The sequence below is a fragment of the Scyliorhinus canicula genome, chromosome 3 (genome assembly GCF_902713615.1).
Source record: "Scyliorhinus canicula chromosome 3, sScyCan1.1, whole genome shotgun sequence".
NCBI lineage: Eukaryota > Metazoa > Chordata > Chondrichthyes > Carcharhiniformes > Scyliorhinidae > Scyliorhinus > Scyliorhinus canicula.
In genome coordinates, this window is record NC_052148.1 from 183,686,781 (window position 1) to 183,706,484 (window position 19,704).

The following is a 19,704-nucleotide window of genomic DNA, read 5'->3' on the forward strand; positions in this document are numbered from 1 at the left end:
ATTTGCTCACAGACAGTTGCTTGTATTTTCTACTCGACTCTAAAAGTGCACTGGAGAATTCGGATCACAAGCAGCCCACTTCCACTTAAACCAGTTCACAATGTAAATTAAGAGTGCGATCTAACAGAAAAGTTTCTAAGGGTGTGATTTTCTGGCAAGATTTCCAAGTGTGGTAGTGAGCGGGAATTGCTGTGAGCTTCGGTGCTCGGCCCAGCGAGGCCTACAACGCTATTCAACGTTAATTGGTCCACTTAACGAGTCCTCACGGGCTTTGTGATGCAAATTAAGGCTCACCAGCTGATTTGCCAGCACCGCGCTTGCCGACCCGTTAACAAGGTCGAGCAGCACTTAAGCTGCACTTGCTCAGCCAACGTCAGGCAGCTCACAACAATGCACCGAGGAGACCAGCCCCAAGATTCGGGGATGGTGACCTGGGGAGGCTGGGAGGGATGTCCTGTTCCCCAGAGCGTAGCTGGTGGGGATGAGGTGGCGGCGGCTATGAGAGCCGGGTGTGTAATCAGGAGGAATGGCCTCCAGTGCAGGAAGAAGGTTAATGAACTAAAGCAGGCAGCACGAGTGAGTAGACACCATAGCCTCCCCGCCCCCCTCCCCCACCACACGGGAGCGTCTACTCCCTCACCACTGTGAACCACACATGTGGGAATGATGTCCTCTCTGTGACTCCTCAGGAAAAGCTCTCTCACAACCGTTGACAGAGAGCCCAGACTAGCGGTGACATGCCGGACATAAGAATCCTCACCAAATTCGAGAAGCATGCTCTGGAGGTGACTGGAGTGACCGAGGACAGAGCAGAGTCTGGAGGACGGCGTAGAGGTGAGGAACCACCAGGCTCCACCCGGTGAGTTGTTATTACCTTACTGACTGATTCATTCCTCCCACTGACCACATGTCCATTCTCTGTCAGGTCCTAGCCGACGATGCTAGCCCATTCTGGGTGGCATCATCTCCAGCCTCACAGGAGATCACCTCAGAGGAGAGCTCTTGAGGATGCCACTGTAATAGTTGCGGTACAGCTGTCAACCCCACCTCCAATGACACAGATAAACGCGGGTCGGTGGGACATGTTAGTGGACAGGCTTCTAGAGCACAATCTGTTGAGCACCACTCTGCTGCTGATGTACATCAGCTGAGGCAGGAACCCCCAGGCAAGACACTAGTTAGAGAGACCCAGCTGGGTCCCAGCCTGACTCTTAGCCTGCGGCACATGGTTACCCGGAGCTGATGGAGATGTTCGGGAGCGCCAGGATATTCAGGGGGAGATGTCAGCGACACTCCAGCAGGTCATAGAACATAGAACAGTACAGCACAGAACAGGCCCTTCGGCCCTCAATGTTGTGCCGAGCCATGATCACCCTACTCAAACCCACGTATCCACCCTATACCCGTAACCCAACAACCCCCCCCTTAACCTTACTTTTATTAAGACACTACGGGCAATTTAGCATGGCCAATCCACCTAACCCGCACATCTTTGGACTGTGGGAGGAAACCGGAGCACCCGGAGGAAACCCACGCACACGTGGGAGGACGTGCAGACTCCACACAGACAGTGACCTAGCCGGGAATCGAACCTGGGACCCTGGAGCTGTGAAGTATTTATGCTAACCACCATGCTACCCTGCTGCCCCTGCTTAGAGGTGTCCCAAATGCTACGGGTGCAGGAGATGTCACCAGCAATGTGCGGCACTTAGGCTAAAAGAGCTAGGGTAGAAACCTTAGTGGAGAGCCTGGTGCATGACGTCGGCACCATTATTGAAGATGTCCAAGGTGTCACGCAGTTGTTGACGGCCATGGCTGAGGGTCTCGACAGAATGTCTGCCTCGCTGGGGGATGTCACCCAGTACCAGGCCGATCTTGATGAGATTCTGGGGGACATGTGCCGCTCACAGATGGGCATGGCCGAGGTGCTGCGGAGCTTGTCCCAGTCGCAGGTTGGCATTGCCGAGGTGCTGCAGAGCATGTCCCAGTCACTGAGGAGCATCGCTGAGGGCACCGACACGATGGTGCGGATGATGGGGAACTGCCAGGGCTGACCGAGCCAGATGATGCTGGAGAAGCCAGGGCTTTAACCAGCTGCCCCTCCACCCCAAGGTGAACCCCATGGCCCCATGGGCACCGAGCGGGAGCAGGAGGCCCTGAGTGCCAATCCGGACCCGTCCCATGGAGTGGCGATGGTGACCACCAGCTCCCCCAAATTCCATCCCTCTGATGAGGCCATGTCTCACAGCAAGCACATGGGACAGGGCGGCACGGATGTGCCTCCAACACCAGAGCCACCAGGCGACGTCCACCAGGGACATCGAAGGCCACGAGATGAGGTAAGCAGCTGGCTGCCTCCACCTATGATGTGCATCCTGGGGAGACGTAGTGGTAGAACTAGGAGGGCAAAAGCACATCGAGGATCATGGAGGGTAGAGGGTAGATACGAGGTGAGGGTCTGGGGGTAGATGAGAGGGAAGCACCATCAGGAGGGTGGGGAATTGTTAAATACAATAAACAGCCTTGTGTACAACCAGTGTGATGCCTCTGTCACTTTTGTCCTCTATGCTGGCTGATCTTCTAACCCAGGGGTGGGCAAACTTTTCCGTGCAAGGGCCACATTCAGAAATTCACAATTTTAAAGGGCCGCATAGTATATTAATTAATAGTCCCGGTTGTAACCAATTAGCGTGCGGCATATACCTCAGCGCTTCCCCCGGCGGCATCCTGCCTTTAGCCCTCTTTTTCTCTACTTTTCAAAAATGGTGCTTCACCCGGTTATGATTCTAGGCGCCTCATATAGAACATAGAACAGTACAGCACAGAACAGGCCCTTTGGCCCTCGATGTTGTGCCGAGCAATGATCACCCTACTCAAGTCAACATATCCACCCTATACCAGTAACCCAACAGCCCCCCCCGCCCCCCCCCCATTAACCTTATAAAAAATATATAAAAAATTAAAAAAAAAAAAAAAAAAAAAAAAATTTTTATGACTTGATCTTGGTGGGCCGCATAAAGACCTTTGGCGGGCCGCATGTGGCCCGCGGGCCGTAGTTTGCCCACCCCTGTTCTAACCCTTGGGCCATCTCCCCAGGCATACCCTCTCCCTGTGGCACTCAACCACTTCAGCCGTGGGCGTATCCCAGGAGCCGTGTCCCATCCCCTGGGTGTTCGGATATTGGCTGCTGCATGTGTGGTGTTGCCTTGCGCAGTGTTCAAGCATCACAGTCTGATTGGAATGCCAAGCAATGACATCTACATGCTACATGCCCACCCACCCACGGGAATCCACTTGGGTTGTGTGAAGTGCTCACTTAACCACGATGGCCAATTCCCGGTTAGCGATAGCCTTCAGCTGCACAGCTAGCGGCCTCGGCAGTCAGTGGGACAGACGGGCAGGAAGAAGGGTTTCCCCCAGAATGGATAAACACGAACCAAGGGTTTGCATGGTGGTGCCATGAGTGGCTGCCCCCCCAGTGTCCCCCCCCCACCCCCCTGCGCAGCCCCCACCCTTCCAAGGCACCTCGGATGGGACGTGTTAGTGGACACCCCAGCTGAAGGTGACCCACCATGCACTGAGGTTGCCCAGAAACCCGGGCTCTTTGTCTGTCAACAAAGGTGGCTACTCCTCTCCACAGTCCTCACAGAAGCTCTTCCACCAGCTTCATGCGTACTAATCAACGCGAGCTGGGGAGGCTGCTGAATTGTAGGAGGCCATTGGATACGGGGTGGTTCTTGCTAATTGTATGGAAATGGGATTTAACTGGTGATAATGGTTTCTCGGCACCCCAATTTCATCAACCGGAGTGGGCAGGTTGCATTGCAAAATGTTTGACACCTAGCGCTGTTCTAAATTTTGGCCTCTCCCACTATTCAGTGGCCTAGTTTCGCTTGAGAGGGAGAATCACGCCTCAAGTGTCATTTGTGGCGGGTTTTGCTGGGCGTTTATTGCTGGCTCTGTCGTCGCATTCCCCTCCTCTATCTAACCGCACTTAGTCACTTTTCTGGTCCCTTGGGAGTTTCTCACCGGTCTAGCCCATACTTAGGACGCGATTTAATGGCCACGTTGCGCTTAGGCGAGAGCGCAATGATATCATTAAATCAAGGGGGAGAGACCAGAAAACGCGAACTGTGTTGGGCGCCGATCAATTTGCAAATTAACTGACCCGCTCCCATTGGCAAAATCAGGAACCCGTCGTAGCATGGCAAGAATCCAATAATCACCACTTAAGGCCAATCTCCATGCAATTAACGGGAGCGAACTATCTAACAGCCTCCTGTAATCTATACGCCTTCTCAGAAAATGGTCAGGTGGGCACCGACGAGTCCACCTTTTAAAAAGCATGAAGCTGGCGGAAGGGCTGCTGTGGGGTTACGAAGGGGTGAGCAACCATCTTCACTCCTGGGTCGTCAGAGCCCAGGGCACTGGGGTTGTTTCCCCAGTGCTCAGAGTGCGGGGGGAGGGGGGGTAAGCCCCGGGGTGCCTGTCTCCGTCTGTTTGTACCACCATCAGTGATGGGCAGTATGCAGAGTCGGGAAGTAGGCTGCCCATGGCCTGGGGCTGAACAAAGAAAAGGTGGGTGTCTCAGCTTCACAGTGCTAGGGTCCCAGGTTCGATTCCCTGCTGGGTCACTGTCTGTGTGGAGTCTGCACATTCTCCCCGTGTCTGTGTGGGTTTCCTCCAGGCGTTCTGGTTTCCTCCCACAGTCCAAAGATGTGCAGGTTAGGTGGATTGGCCATGCTAAATTACCCTTAGTGACCAAAAAGGTTAGGAGGGGTCACTGGGTTATGGGGATAGGGTGGAAGTGAGGGCTTAAGTGAGTCGGTGCAGACTCGATGGGCCGAATGGCTTCCTTCTGCACTGTAGGTTCTATGTTCTGTGCAATGTGTGTTCCCCCTCCGGGGGCAACCCCAGCCCCTGCCTGTCTGCCCTAATGACCACCCATAACTCTCACTGAACACGGAGGCCTCTGGCCACGTGGCTGAAGGTTATTGCAATTGGGAATTGGCAATCATAGTCAGCGAGCACTTACTTCCCAAGTGGACATTTGTGGGTAGGTGTGCCATGTAGCAAGTAGGAGTTATTTCCTAGCATCCCAATCACACAGTGATGACTGGACACAGTGCCTGAATACGGCGAGTGGCAACATCACGGATGTAGTAGCCAACATTTGAACACCCAGGCGTTGGGCCCCTGCATCGGGGATATTTCGGCGACCAGAATGTGGGTGTGTGCACCGGGTAAGAGGACCAGCCCGGTCCAGGTAACGTACATGCAGGTGTCTGGGGTACAGGGTGTGGGGTCCGGTGACCAGGGGACCCTGCTGTGGCTGGGGATGCTTTGGCAGGGCGTGTTGTATGCAGAAGGTGGGGGTATGACAAGGAGAGCGGGGGTGGGGGGGTGGGGGGGGGGCACTGGGGAAATAGAGGGTCCCGGGGTGATTGTCAGTCTCACACCCTCTCCTAATCTTGCAGATATTTCATGGGCTCGATGATATCTTTGACCCCACAGAAGTTGCCCTTGTGGTGCTGCTGGCTGGCCAGGCAGCCAGATGCTGGAGAAGGCGACGGCTGCACTGTCAACAGAGACCTGAGGCAACAGCCCATGTGCAGGGCCCCGCCCCACACCCCAAGGACCCGGCAGTCCATCATGCCAGGGAGGGACCCAGAGGGGGATGCTGGCGACAGCCCAGGGTATCCAAGTGCTGCTGGTCTTTTGAACAGATGACAGGCAGTGAATGCTGCAGGAGGCTCAACATCAACAAGAAGATGCCATGTCCTCGCAGGTTTGGAACCACATGGAGGAGTCGTGGCTGTCAAGGTTACTTCAATCCTGAACCTTTACACCACAAAGGGCATTTCAGGGCTTGAGCAGGACTTGTGTGGCATCTCACGAGCTACAGTCCACATGGGCATCCATGAGGTCACAGATGCCTTGTTTGCCCCGGCTGCAAACTATATAAACTTTGATATGGATCCTCAGACAGGATGCCTGGGCAGCAGGATTCTCCACCATCGCCGGGATGCAGCAGCTCTCGGGGCTAATAGATGGCACACATGTCGCCTCAGCGGGCCGTCTGGGAGTACCCTACATCAACAGGAAGGAGTTCCACTTCCTGAACGTCCAGCTTGTGTGCGACCACCGCATGAAGATCATGCATGTTTTCCGGGGAGTGTGCGCGGCAGCTACATCCTGGAGCAGTCGGACATCCCCTGGATGGCCAGATGGCTCTTGGGGGATAAGGGGTAACTGCTGAGGATCTGGCTAATGATGCCAGTATGAAGGCTGGTGACTGATGAACAGACCCTGTACAATGAGGCCCATGTGGCCAGCTGGGTTGTCATTGAGCACTGCTTTGGACTCCCCAAAATGCGTTTCCAATGCCTCGAACGCTCTGGTGGTGCTCTGCAGTACAGGCCCGGAGGGTCACCTGCTTTGTGGTGGTCTGCTGTGCCCTCTGCAACCTGGCAACAGCGGGACCACGTGCTGGAGGTGGAGGAGAAGGACATGTGATCATCTCCGAGGAGGAGGACTAGGAGGCCCCAGACCAAGTGGGGCTGAAGGATGATCCTAGAGAGGCCCTACAGGACCGGCTGGAGGCTGGAGGACAGATGGAAGCGGCGAGGATCCAGGGAGTTCCCCATCCTTGCCCACTTCTCACAGGATGCAGCTTAGTCCGTCATCGCACCCCTCCTGCCCACTCCCCCCTTCTTCCCCCTCCTCCTCCCCCATCCCTCAGCCTTCCCCCATCATTAAGCCTTCTCCCTCCCTCTCCCTTCCCCCCCATCCCTCTCCTCCACCTTGTTCCATCCACCCAGGATCTGTGTAACATCACTCCAGGGTGAGGGACTGTGTCAGCACTGTCAGAGGGTCACTGTCGAAGGTAGGGGAGAGATCATAACCTGCTGAGAGCTAGTGCTCCTCAATCTATGTCATAGTCTGACTCCTGGCTGTCTGCTGAGTGCTCGCTCACACCCATCACCTGCATGTAATGTGCCTTGGGTCAGGGGGTGGAAAAAGGCATCCAGGACGTCCATATCTGGGGCAAGAGATTGGTGCACGGCCCACATTGTGGAAGGAAGATTGGTGCACAGCCCACTGCATGTTTCTCGAATGCAACTTTAAAAAATCTATACATATGTGTCCCAACTGCCCCAATCCTCGATGGTGCAGCTTAACCTGCCCCACCGCTCCTAACCCCTCCCCCCACACCGCTCCCATCGCATCCTCCCCATGCCCTCTCAGTGACCCTTGACCTGCTTAGCTTTACCGCTGCAATGATGTGTGTCCACAGGATGCACATCAGAGGTGGAGGCAGACTGCTGCCTATCGCATCCGGTGGCCTTCGATGCCCCTAGTGGGCGTCCTCTGGGAGCCCTTGTGCCGGAGGGCCTCAGCCCACTTGCCCCGACTGCTCCTGCTTCATCTGGATCTCCCAGCCCTAGCAGCTTCCACAATGTCATAGCACAGTGGTTAGCACTGTTGCTTCACAACACCAATGACCCGGGTTCAATTCCCGGCTTGGGTTACTGTCTGTAAGGAATCTGCACGTTCTCGCAGTGTCTGCGTGGGTTTCCTCCAGGTGCATAGGTTTCTTCCCACAAGTTCCGAAAGACGTGCTGTTAGGTGAAGTGGACATTCTAAACTCTCCCTCTGTGTACCCGAACAGGCGCCGGATTGTGGCGATCAGAGGATTTTCATAGTAACTTCATTGCAGTGTAACGTAAGCCTACTTGTGACACTAATCAAAAGATTATTATTATTATTGTCTGCAGCACAATGTTGATGCCCTTGGCGATGCTTCTCCGTGACTGATACATGATCTGGATTGTCCTGCAATTCTCACCTGCTACTCCGCAATGCCTCATCAAGGTTGCCCAGAAAATGGGACACACTGTCGAGGTGCTCAGCCACGACCGTTGCTGATTGAGGCACACATTGGACACTTCCAGATGCTGTTGACATTGTGCACCAGGCTCTCCACTGCGGTCACCACCTCTGACCACACATTGCCGACACCATCTCCTGCACCTGTAGCCTCTGGGACTCCTCCAATTGGTTACTGACCTGCTGGAGGGATACCAACATCCTCTTCTGAATATCACGGCCACACCCTCGCATTTGCATCAGCCCAGGGTAAACCTGGTTTGAAGCTTAGCATTTGACTGGGACTCAGCTGGGGTGTGGGAACCAGCAGATCTCCGACTTCTGCCTTGCACGGGTGTGGTGCTCGCCAGAATGCACCCCAAGAGCCTGTCCAATCAAGTGTGTGTTGTGAGCTGGTAAATGGTGGGATGATAGCTGTGCCATTTTTCATTATATTGCACGCTTAGAATTATTTTAATCACGAGGGAGGAGACAGTTAGATGCCGAGAGGCCAGTAGATCCTGCGTGAGTATGCTGAACCTACTTAAGAGCACACCTCTTGGTCACGCCCACTGTGGGCAGGAATCTGGTTGTGCCACCTCGCACGACTTGATAGACCTGCCGGGAAGCTCGCAGGAGGCCTCACCCGGCATCTACAGGCTACGTTGCACTCCCGGTTGGGCATAACGTGGCTGGCATATCGCACCCTAAATGCGAATTCAATAGACCACTATCAAAAGCATATGGACATAAATTCATATAAATAACAATGAAAATGGAGGTGCCCAGATCTTATTTCCAGCATAGTATTACACATGTGCCAAAATGCGAGCCCCTTGAAAAAAATTACTGTGAACATTGCCACAATTTGTTTTACCAGAAAGAAAGAAATCTGAGGCGAAATTCTCCGACCCCCCGCAGGGTCGGAGAATCGCCCGGGGCCGGAGTAAACCCCGCCCCCGCTGTGGCCGGAATTCTCCGCGACCCGGGAATTGGCGGGGGCGGGAATCACGCTCCGCCGATCGGCGAGGCCCCTGCGGCGATTCTCCGGCCCATCGTGGGCCGGAGTCCCGCCGCTGGGAGGCCTCTCCCGCCGCCGTGGTTTGAACCACCTCTGGTGGCAGCGGGATTGGCGGCGCGAGCGGGCCCCCGGGGTCCTGGGGGGCGCAGGGCGATCGGACCCCGGTGGGTGCCCCCACGGTGGCCAGGCCCGTGATCGGGGCCCACTGATCGGCGGGCGGGCCAGTGCCGTGGGGGCACTCTTTTTCTTCCGCCGCCGCCACGGCCTCCACCATGGCGGAGACGGAAGAGAAACCCCAGCGCGCATGCGCCGGTGGTGAAGTCAGCGGCAGCTGATGCACCGGCGCATGCGCAAACCGGCGAAGGCCTTTCGGCCAGCCCCGGCGCCGGGCGTCAAAGGCCGCTGGAGCCGGTTTGGGCGCCAGTCGGTGTGGTGCCACCGCTCCGACGCGGGCCTAGCCCCTCAATGTGAGGGCTTGGCCCCTAAAGGTGCGGAGAATTCCGCATCTTTGGGGAGGCCGACGCCGGAGTGGTTGGCGCCACTCCGCTACGCCGGGACCCCCCCCGACCTGCCGGTTAGGGGAGAATCCTGCCCCATATATAATCACATAATGACAGAGTCAGGTAGAGAACATGTAATTGAATCTATAAACAGAGTTTTCTTTTCTAATACAAGATTGGTTATAATTTAATGTTAATAAGAAAAAAACCTAGACAATTGCCTCTTTACTGCCAGAAACTAGGAAACAAAATTTTAGATTAATTTTTCAAAGTCAATTAAATACCATTGTTCACATAAGCCCAGCAAAGCAATTTGATTTGAAACCAAGGCCATTTTGTATCAATTCAAAGTGAGCCAAACAACTGGACAATTAATGCTGATCACAATATAGAACATAGAACAGTACAGCACAGAACAGGCCCTTCGGCCCTCGATGTTGTGCCGAGCAATGATCACCCTACTTAAACCCATATACCCGTAACCCAACAATCCCCCCATTAACCTTACACTACGGGCAATTTAGCATGGCCAATCCACCTAACCCGCACATCTTTGGACTGTGGGAGGAAACCGGAGCACCCGGAGGAAACCCACGCACACACGGGAAGGACGTGCAGACTCCACACAGACGGTGACCCAGCTGGGAATCGAACCTGGGACCCTGGAGCTGTGAAGCATTGATGCTAACCACCATGCTACCGTGAGGCCCCGAATGCTCAATTTGATCAGTTTTTGTAACAGTTCCCATTGCATTAAGCGGAGTGATTATATCGTTTGCACATGAGGAGGATACAATACCCACCGGTAGTATGTTTTGGAAAGTTGTGAGTGCCTGGCTGTCATTTTCTGGTATACAGTGAGATTCTCTGCTATGGGTGCAGACGAGTAAAAATGGCCCTTGTACTGCATTCTTAAGTAATGGTTGAATATAGTTTGCATCAACATTTATTTCTTACAACTCAAGTAAATCAAACCACATTGTATACAAATGCATGCAACCAGTCTTAAAGAGATCAACTAGTGATTATAAATGTCTTGACTAATCCTGAGACACTCCTTTAATAGCAAGCTACTCTATCACTCTAAGGAGCTGACTGCTGACAAATCAGTTTAGGCTCGGGAGAAAAATGCATGATCAGCAATTCCTTGAAAAATTATGGCTGAATCAGAAAAGGACTTCACTAGTAATTACGCGTGCCTCCAACATAGCACATCCCTACGCAAACACAGCAAAAGGAGTTTGAATTTTTAACTCTTGAATGACTAGATTTCTTAAAGATGCAAAAGACTTTTAATTTTAAAGAGAAAGATTTCAAGTTGGTTATTCAGATTTTTCCCCATGTGCAGTAACATATTGTAACATATTTTGACGTAGGTCTGAACCTCACCATATTTTTCCAATATGTCAGATTCAGATTGAAAACTGCCATGTAGCTCTCCAGCTGCACAGTCCACTTTTCTACCCAGATATTGAGCCTTCCTCAGGAGAGAATTGCATTTCCCGATTCTTTCAGGATTTTCTGCTCGAGTCACTGTTCTGTCTGACGGTGAATCTCGGCTGGAAATTTCCCCATAATGTAACATACTGCAGGTTGTCTTAACATGTAGCAATTTACTACAGTTTATTCGAATGTACAACAAAATATTGCAATCTTTCTGCAAATTGGATTGAATAAAATTTAATATTTTAAAATAAGAGGTTAAACCAAGGCCTTATCGTCCAGGTGTAAAAGATCCCATGGTAATATTTTGAAGAAGAGAAGGATTATCCTCCCCAGTGGTCAATATTATCTAGTTTCTGTTTGAGATATTTCTGTCTGCAAATGAATGCTACATTTCGTACATTGCAACAGAGTACACTTCAAATGTACTTCATTTGTTGCAAAGAACTTTGGTACCCAAGGTTTTGAAAGGCACGATATTCATACAAGTTCTTATTTTCTTCTGTACATTCTATTATCTTTCAGCAAGTATTTGTATACACTAATATATTGCAGAATACTTTTATGTATGGTAAAACGTCTTAATATATCACAGTATATTTTGGTGTATGACAATGCCATCAGCGGCTGTGATGGCATTCTCTTGATTTGAGGATGGCATCTAAGTTGCAAATTTCATTCATTGGTCGTCATGTGACTCAAAAGCCCAATTCTCGATCCACAGATCTTTGGACACGTGATGCAGATTATGGGCTCCAGAGGTAGGATTTGCTTCCTTTTATATTCTACTCTGCTGCCACTCTACCTCATCATTAAGATGTTGGGCCTCAACGTGTGATCAGCTTGATGGGCAAGTTGTCACCTTTCGAACAATTGGTAGCAAGCTCCTCTTGGTGATTCAGATCAATGCTACCACACTTCAATGTAGTCAGCAGTTGTTGCCACCATACTCTTGTATTCCTGTGGAACTGGACTGTGTATCAGCAACAGAGAAATTATGTTAGCACTGCCTCTGCTGCACCCTCCGGATTCAATGGGAGGACTGTCAAACCAGTTCCACAAGCATTTCAGCAAAACCCCTGCAAAACCAACTTCGGTGGGTTGGACTAATATGGATTATCAAACATCGGCTCGCCTACCAGGTCCTGTTTTCTGAACTCACAAATAGACAACGTTCCAGGGGAGGACAGAAAAGACACTTCAAAGACATTCTGTGGCTCTACTTTACTGTAATGGCAGGCATTTCTGGTCTTCCTTGCCCCACAATACAAACGCTCATAATTTACTTTGAATGATTTCAACAACGGTATGCCAGTTGCTACCCAAGGTGGCTGCTGATGGATGGTCGGTATAAAAGGAGTGATAAGTAACTACAAATTATTTTCGGATGGAGATAGTTAAAATCAGCCAATTACTCTCATCTATAGAACATAGAACATAACAGCCCAGTACAGGCCCTTCGGCCCTCGATGTTGCACCGTCCTGTGAAACCCTTCTAAAGTCCCTCTACACTATTCCCTTATCGTCCATATGCCTATCCAATGACCATTTGAATGCGTTTAGTGTTGGCGAGTCCACTACTGTTGCAGGCAGGGCATTCCATGCCCTTACTACTCTCTAAGTAAAGAACCTACCTCTGACATCTGTCCTATATCTATCTCCCCTCAATTTAAACCTATGTCCCCTCGTGCTGGACATCACCATCCGAGGAAAAAGGCTCTCGATGTCCACCCTATCTAATCCTCTGATCATCTTGTATGCCTCAATTAAGTCCCCTCTTAACCTTCTTCTCTCTAACGAAAACAGCCTCAAGTCGTTCAGCCTTTCCTCATATGATCTTCCCTCCATACCAGGCAACATTCTTGTAAATCTCCTCTGTACCTTTCCAATGCTTCCACATCCTTCCTATAATGTGGCGACCAGAACTGCACACAATACTCCAAATGCGGCCGCACCAGAGTTTTGTACAACTGCAACATGACCTCATGGCTCCGAAACTCAATTCCTCTACCAATAAAAGCTAACACACCGTACGCCTTCTTAACAACCCTCTCAACCTGGGTGGCAACTTTCAGGGATCTATGTACATGGACACCGAGATCTCTGCTCGTCCACACTACCAAGAATCTTACCATTAGCCTAGTACTCTGCCTTCCTGTTATTCCTTCCAAAATGAATCACCTCACACTTTTCTGCATTAAACTCCATTTGCCACCTGTCAGCCCAGCTCTGCAGCTTATCTATGTCCCTCTGTAACTTGTAACATCCTTCTGCACTGTCCACAACTCCACCGACTTTAGTGCCATCTGCAAATTTACTCACCCATCTTTCTACACCCTCCTCCAGGTCATTTATAAAAATGACAAACAGCAACAGTCCCAAAACAGATCCTTGTGGCACACCACTAGTAACTGGACACCAGTCAGAGCATTTCCCATCAACCACCACTCTTTGTCTTCTATCAGCTAGTCAATTTCTGATCCAAACTGCTAAATCACCCTGAATCCCATGCCTCTGTATTTTCTGCAATAGCCTCCGTGGGGAACCTTATCAAACGCTTTACTGAAATCCATATACACCACATCAACTGCTTTACCCTCATCCACCTGTTTGGTCACCTTCTCGAAGAACTCAATGAGGTTTGTGAGGCACGACCTACCCTTCACAAAACCATGTTGACCATCTCTAATCAAATTATTCCTTTCCAGATGATTATACATCCTATCTCTTATAAACCTTTCCAAGACTTTTCCCACAACAGAAGTAAGGCTCACTGGTCTATAGTTACCGAAGTTATCTCTACCCCCCTTCTTGTACAAGGGGACAACATTTGCTATCCTCCAGTCCTCTGGCACTATTCCTGTAGACAAAGATGACTTAAAGATCAAAGCCAAAGGCTCAGCAACCTCCTCCCTAGCTTCCCAGAGAATCCTAGGATAAACCCCATCAGGCCCAGGGGACTTATATATTTTCACAGTTTCCAGAATCGCTAACACCTCCTGCTTATGAACCTCAAGCCCTTCTAGTCTAGTAGCCTGTATCTCAGTATTCTCCTCGAAAACTTTGTCTTTTTCCTGTGTGAATACTGATGAAAAATACTCATTTAGCACTTCTCCTATCTCCTCGAACTCTACGCACAACTTCCCACTACTGTCCTTGACTGGCCCTACTCTTACCTTAATCATTCTTTTATTCCTGACATACCTATAGAAAGCTTTAGGGTTATCCTTGATCCTACCTGCCAAAGACTTCTCATGTCCTCGCTTGGCTCTTCTTAGCTCTCTCTTTAGAGCCTTCCTAGCTAACTTGCAACTCTCAAGCGACCCAACTGAACCATCACGTCTCATCTTCACATAAGCCTCCTTCTTCCTCTTGACAAGTGTTTCAACTGCTTTAGTAACCCATGGTTCCCTCACTCGACCACTTCCTCCCTGTATAACAGGTACATACTTATCAAGGACACGCAGTAGCTGTTCCTTGAACATGCTCCACATTTCCATTGTGTCCATCCCGTGCAGTTTGCCTATCCAGGCGATGCATCCTAAGTCTTGCCTCATCGCATCATAATTGCCTTTCCCCCAGCAATAACTCTTGCCCTGCGGTTTATACCTATCCCTTTCCATCGCTAAAGTAAACGTAATCGAATTGTGGTCACTATCACCAAAATGCTCACCTACCTCCAAATCTAACACCTGTCCTGGTTCATTACCCAGTACCAAATCCAATACGGCCTCGCCTCTTGTTGGCCTATCTACATACTGCATCAGGAAACCCTCCTGCACACATTGGACAAAAACGGATCCATCGAAAGTACTCGAACTATAGTGTTTCCAGTCAATATTTGGAAAGTTAAAGTCCCCCATAACAACTACCCTGTTATTTTCGCTCCTATCCAGAATCATCTTTGCAATCCTTTCCTCTACATCTCTGGAACTTTTCGGAGGCCTATAGAAAAGCCCCAACAGGGTGACCTCTCCTTTCCTGTTTCTTAACTCAGCCCATACTACCTCAGTATTCGAGTCCTCATCAAATGTCCTATCAGCCACCGTAATACTGTCCTTGACTAACAATGTCACCCCTCCCCCTCTCTTACCACCTTCCCTGAACTTACTGAAATATCTAAACCCCAGCACCTGCAACAACCATTCCTCGCCCTGCTCTATCCATGTCTCCGAAATGGCCACAACATCGAAGTCCCAGGTACTAACCCATGCCGCAAGCTCACCCACCTTATTCCAGATGCTCCTGGCATTGAAGTAGACGCACTTTAAACCACCTTCCTTCCTGCCGGTACACTCCTGCAACTTTGAAACCTTACTCATGACCTCACTACTCTCAGCTTCTTGTGTACTGGAGCTACAATTCAGGTTCCCAATCCCCTGCTGAACTAGTTTAAACCCTCCCGAAGAGCAAACCTCCCCCTGAGGATATTAGTACCCCTCTGGTCCAGGTGTAGACCATCCCGTTTGTAGAGGTCCCACCTACCCCAGAATGAGCCCCAATTGTCCAGGAATCTGAAACTCTCCCTCCTGCACCATCCCTGCAGCCTCGTGTTCAATTGTTCTTTCTCCCTATTCCTCAACTCGCTAGCACGTGGCACGGGTAACAACCCAGAGATAATAACTCTGTTTGTTCTAGCTCTAGGTTTCCACCCTAGCTCCCTGAATTCCTGCCTTACATCCCTATCCCTTTTCCTACCTATGTCATTGGTACCTATGTGGACCATGACTTGGGGCTGCTCCCCCTCCCCCTTAAGGATCCCGAAAACACGATCTGAGACATCGCAACCCTGGCACCTGGGAGGCAACACACCAGCCGCGAATCTCTCTCGTCCCCACAGAATCTCCTATCTATCCCCCTAACTATGGAGACTCCAATGACTAATGTTCTACTCCTTTCCCCCCTTCCCTTCTGAGCAACAGGGACAGACTCTGTGCCAGAGACCTGTACCCCATGGCTGACCCCTGGTAAGTTGTCCCCTCCAACAGTATCCAAAACGGTATACCTGTTACTAAGGGGAACGACCACAGGGGATCCTTGTACTGACTGCTTACCCCCAGCCCCTCTCACCGTCACCCATCTATCTTTATTCTTTGGCATAACTACCTCCCTGAAGCTTCTATCTATGACCCCCTCTGCCTCACGAATGATCCGAAGTTCATCCAGCTCCAGCTCCAGTTCCCTAACGGTTTCTGAGGAGCTGGAGTTGGGTGCACTTCCCACAAATGAAATCAGCAGGGACACTGACGGCGTCCCTCACCTCAAACATTCTGCAGGAGGAGCATTGTACTGCCTTCCCTGACATCACCTCTAGATTTAAAAAAACAAGAAAAAGAAAGGAAGAGCTTACCTGATATTCCCTCAAACCCTGCTCCCGCTGAAAGGTAAGCAAATTTAAAGGCACTCACTCACCTTCACGACAGGCCCCTGCTCCCGCTTCCCAACGACCGTGGTTTTTTTTTTGGTTAGAGGAGGAGGTAGGGGGGGAAACACTGAGGAAGTGTTTCGGGTTTAACTGTCACTTGACAACAGCCCCTCCACAAACCACCTTCAAATTAGGCTGACCGCACTGCACGTATGCAAATTTCCCCGGAACAGCCAATCAGTAGCTCTGCTCTGCTGCCCTCTGCAGCCACGAGAAAGGTAAAGGCAGCAAGTTAAATAAAGCCAGTTGAAAGTACAAGAAAAATTAGAAAAACTCTTTTTACCTGAAAATCTGACCATCCATCCAGGTTTGTGGAACCAGGAGTTTTTCCCAATACTGTGCTCCCAACATGGGAGCGGAAATTTTGGCTGTTGTGTCCATAAGTCAGCAGTTCAGGACCAACGTGGTGCACAAATTGAATCAATGCCAAAGTGGTCCAAATCCATTCTCAGTTGATTTTAAGGTGGAGAAAGTACAAGTGCATCGAGGTTATCTTGATTAGTAGGATGGGCAATGAAATTGCTTAATATGATTGTAATAATGATGCAAGATAATGTTAACTTCCAAATAAAAATCTGAAAACTCATTTCCATCAAGCTAAATTATTCAAAACCTACACATATATTTACATTATTTTAGGTTCCTTGCTGCTCCATCTCCTCTTCTGACACAAATTCACCTACATTACTGCAGAAAAACTGCCCAGAAGGCAGTGAAAAAGTCTAACATCAGCAAATTCTTCTCAGCAATACGAGTTAAGTTTCCAGCAAGAAAGCAGACCAAGAAATCCACAGGTGGTTGACCGCTAGCTTCCAAAGACAAATTCATATCCAACAAAGAACAAAGTAAAGTACAACACAGGATAAGGCCCTTTGATCCTCCAAGCCTGTGCCGATCATGATGCCCTAACTAAAACAAAACCTTCTGCAACCTACAACAATTTGGATTTATACAGCACCTTTGATGAAAACATCCCAAGGTGCTTCACAAGAGTGGTTTCACACAACACTTGACACTGAAGCACTGAAGTTGATATTAGTAAACTATTGGCAATGTTTGGACCATTTCAACAGTGCTGCTGAAAGTTCCGATATGCCAGTCAGTGCCACATATTGTTGGTGAGTTTAATACATGGTGAGATCAAGTGCTGAGGCAGTATTCAGAGGGGCATCATACAACATGCGCATGTCACCTATTTGAACACCTGTATTTTATTCATAATGTATTCTAGCTACCTATGGCAGGTAATGCACTTCCAGAGCATAATAAGCATGTACATCCCAATGGATGCTTATTGGGTTAGATTTGTTTATTGTCATGTGTACCTAGACACAGTGAAAAGTATTGTTCTGCGTGCAGCTCAGACAAATCATTCGTACATGAAAAGGAAATACATAATAGGGCAAACATAAAATACACAATGTAAATACATAGACACAAGGATCGGGTGAAGCATACAGGAGTGTAGTACTACTCGGTAGAGAAGACATGTGAAGAGATCAGGTCAGTCCATAAGAGGGTCATTTAGGAGCCTGGTAACAGCGGGGAAGAAGTTGTTTTTGAGTCTGCCGTGCGTGTTTCCAGACTTTTGGATCTCCTGCCCGATGGAAGAAGTTGGAAGAGTGAGTAAGCCGGGGCGGGGGGGGGGGGGGGGGGGGGGGGGGGGGGGGAAGAGTGTCTTTGAATCGGCTACCTGCTTTCCCCAGGCAGCAGGAGGTGTGGACAGAGTCAATGGATGGAAGGCGGATTTGTCTGATGGATTGGGTGGGGTTCATGACTCTCTGTAGTTTCTTACGGTCTTGGGCCAAGCAGTTGCCATACCAGGTTGTGATGCAGCCAGGTAGGATGCTTTCTATGGTGCACCTGTAAATGTTGATAAGAGTCAGTGTGGACATGCCAAATTTCCTTAGTTTCCTGAGAAAGTATAGATGCAGTTGTGTTTTCTCGGTCATAGTGTTGACGTGGGTGGACCAGGTTAGATTGTTGGTGATGTGCACACCTAGGAATTTGAAGCTGTCAACCATCTCCTCCTTGGCACCATTGATGCAGACAGGGGTGTGTACAATACTTTGCTTCCTGAGGTCAATGACCAGCTCTTTAGTTTTGCTGACATTGAGGGAGAGATTGTTGTCATTACACCACTCCACTAAGTTCTCTATCTCCCTCCTGTATTCTGACTCATTGTTGTTCGAGATCCGACCCACTATGTCGAGTCATCAGTAAACATGTAGATGGAGTCGGAGCCACATTTTGCCACACAGTTGTATGTGTATAGGGAGTTATATAGTAAGGGCCCTAGTACTGAGGACTAAGCATCTGCTTTGCATCTAAAATATTGGCATGGCACCATTGAATTTCTGGGCCATGGTCTTTCTTTTTTTAAATTTAGAGTCCCAAGTAATATTTTCCAATTTAGGGTCAATTTAACGTGGCCAATCCAGCTACCCTGCACATCATTGGGTTGTGGGGGCGAAACCCACGCAAAAACAGAAAGAATGTGCAAACTCCACACGGACAGTGACCCAGAGCCGGGATTGAACTTGGGACTTCGGTGCCATGAGGCACCAGTGCTAACCACTGTGCCACCGTGCTGCCCCGAGGGCCATGGTCTTTCAATAAAGCACAATATACCACACTATTGTCAAATTATCACATTGTTATAATATCTTCTTTGTTATGCAGCCACATATCGCATTATACACTTTGCAGCAATACCATAATTTGCAGAACAGTTTGTCTTATTAAATCCAGTAACTTGACAAAAACATCTTTAGACTGTCACTGATAATATTCTGAGAATTCAGTAACAATCAGAGCACATACTATCTTGTACGGGCACTGTGTTGAACACGGGGGAGTGCAGGTGAGTGGGAGGACCTGTGTTCATGTGTCATACATCAGTGTGGGAGGAAAGATGGCTGGTAGGCATGAACAGGCAAATGCAGTAACTAACTCCCTCATTTCCTACCACTGCTATCTACATCTGGCAAACAACTGCGTCTGTACAAAAAGCAATGTCTTGGTTAGCTCAGAATGAGTGAACAAAAGCCTGGGATTGATGTGCTCGGAAACAAACCCACAAATGCTGCTACGCCACCATCAATGTCGAGTGTGGTTTCGAGACAATTCTTTTGTCGCGGGTCGCCTTACAAAAGTTAGCATTTGTTTCATGGAGAAAAATGCTAGCTTTGTGAGCTTACTGTGTACAGTTTAGCAGAGTGCTACCAAGATCTAAATGAATGACTGAAGTGAAAATATCGAATTCAGACAGGCGCCTTGATATGATTGTTTCTCATTTGGTAGTACAAAAGATTTTCACTCATTCAAAGGCCTTTTACAAGTTGAAAGATACTCCTGGGCAATCTTTGCAACTGTTTCAAAATCCACAGCCACGTAAAATATTATTATCTAGAGTTTGTCCCTTAAACTGCTCTTACAAAGGATCT

General features: G+C 49.5%; 1 protein-coding gene across 13 annotated transcripts in view; it reads right to left on the reverse strand.

Moving 5' to 3' along the window:
- ndst3 (N-deacetylase/N-sulfotransferase (heparan glucosaminyl) 3) overlaps nucleotides 1–19,704 on the reverse strand; it is a 1,441,915-nt gene that overhangs the window by 817,599 nt on the left and 604,612 nt on the right. The gene's annotated exons all lie outside the window — the stretch shown is intronic.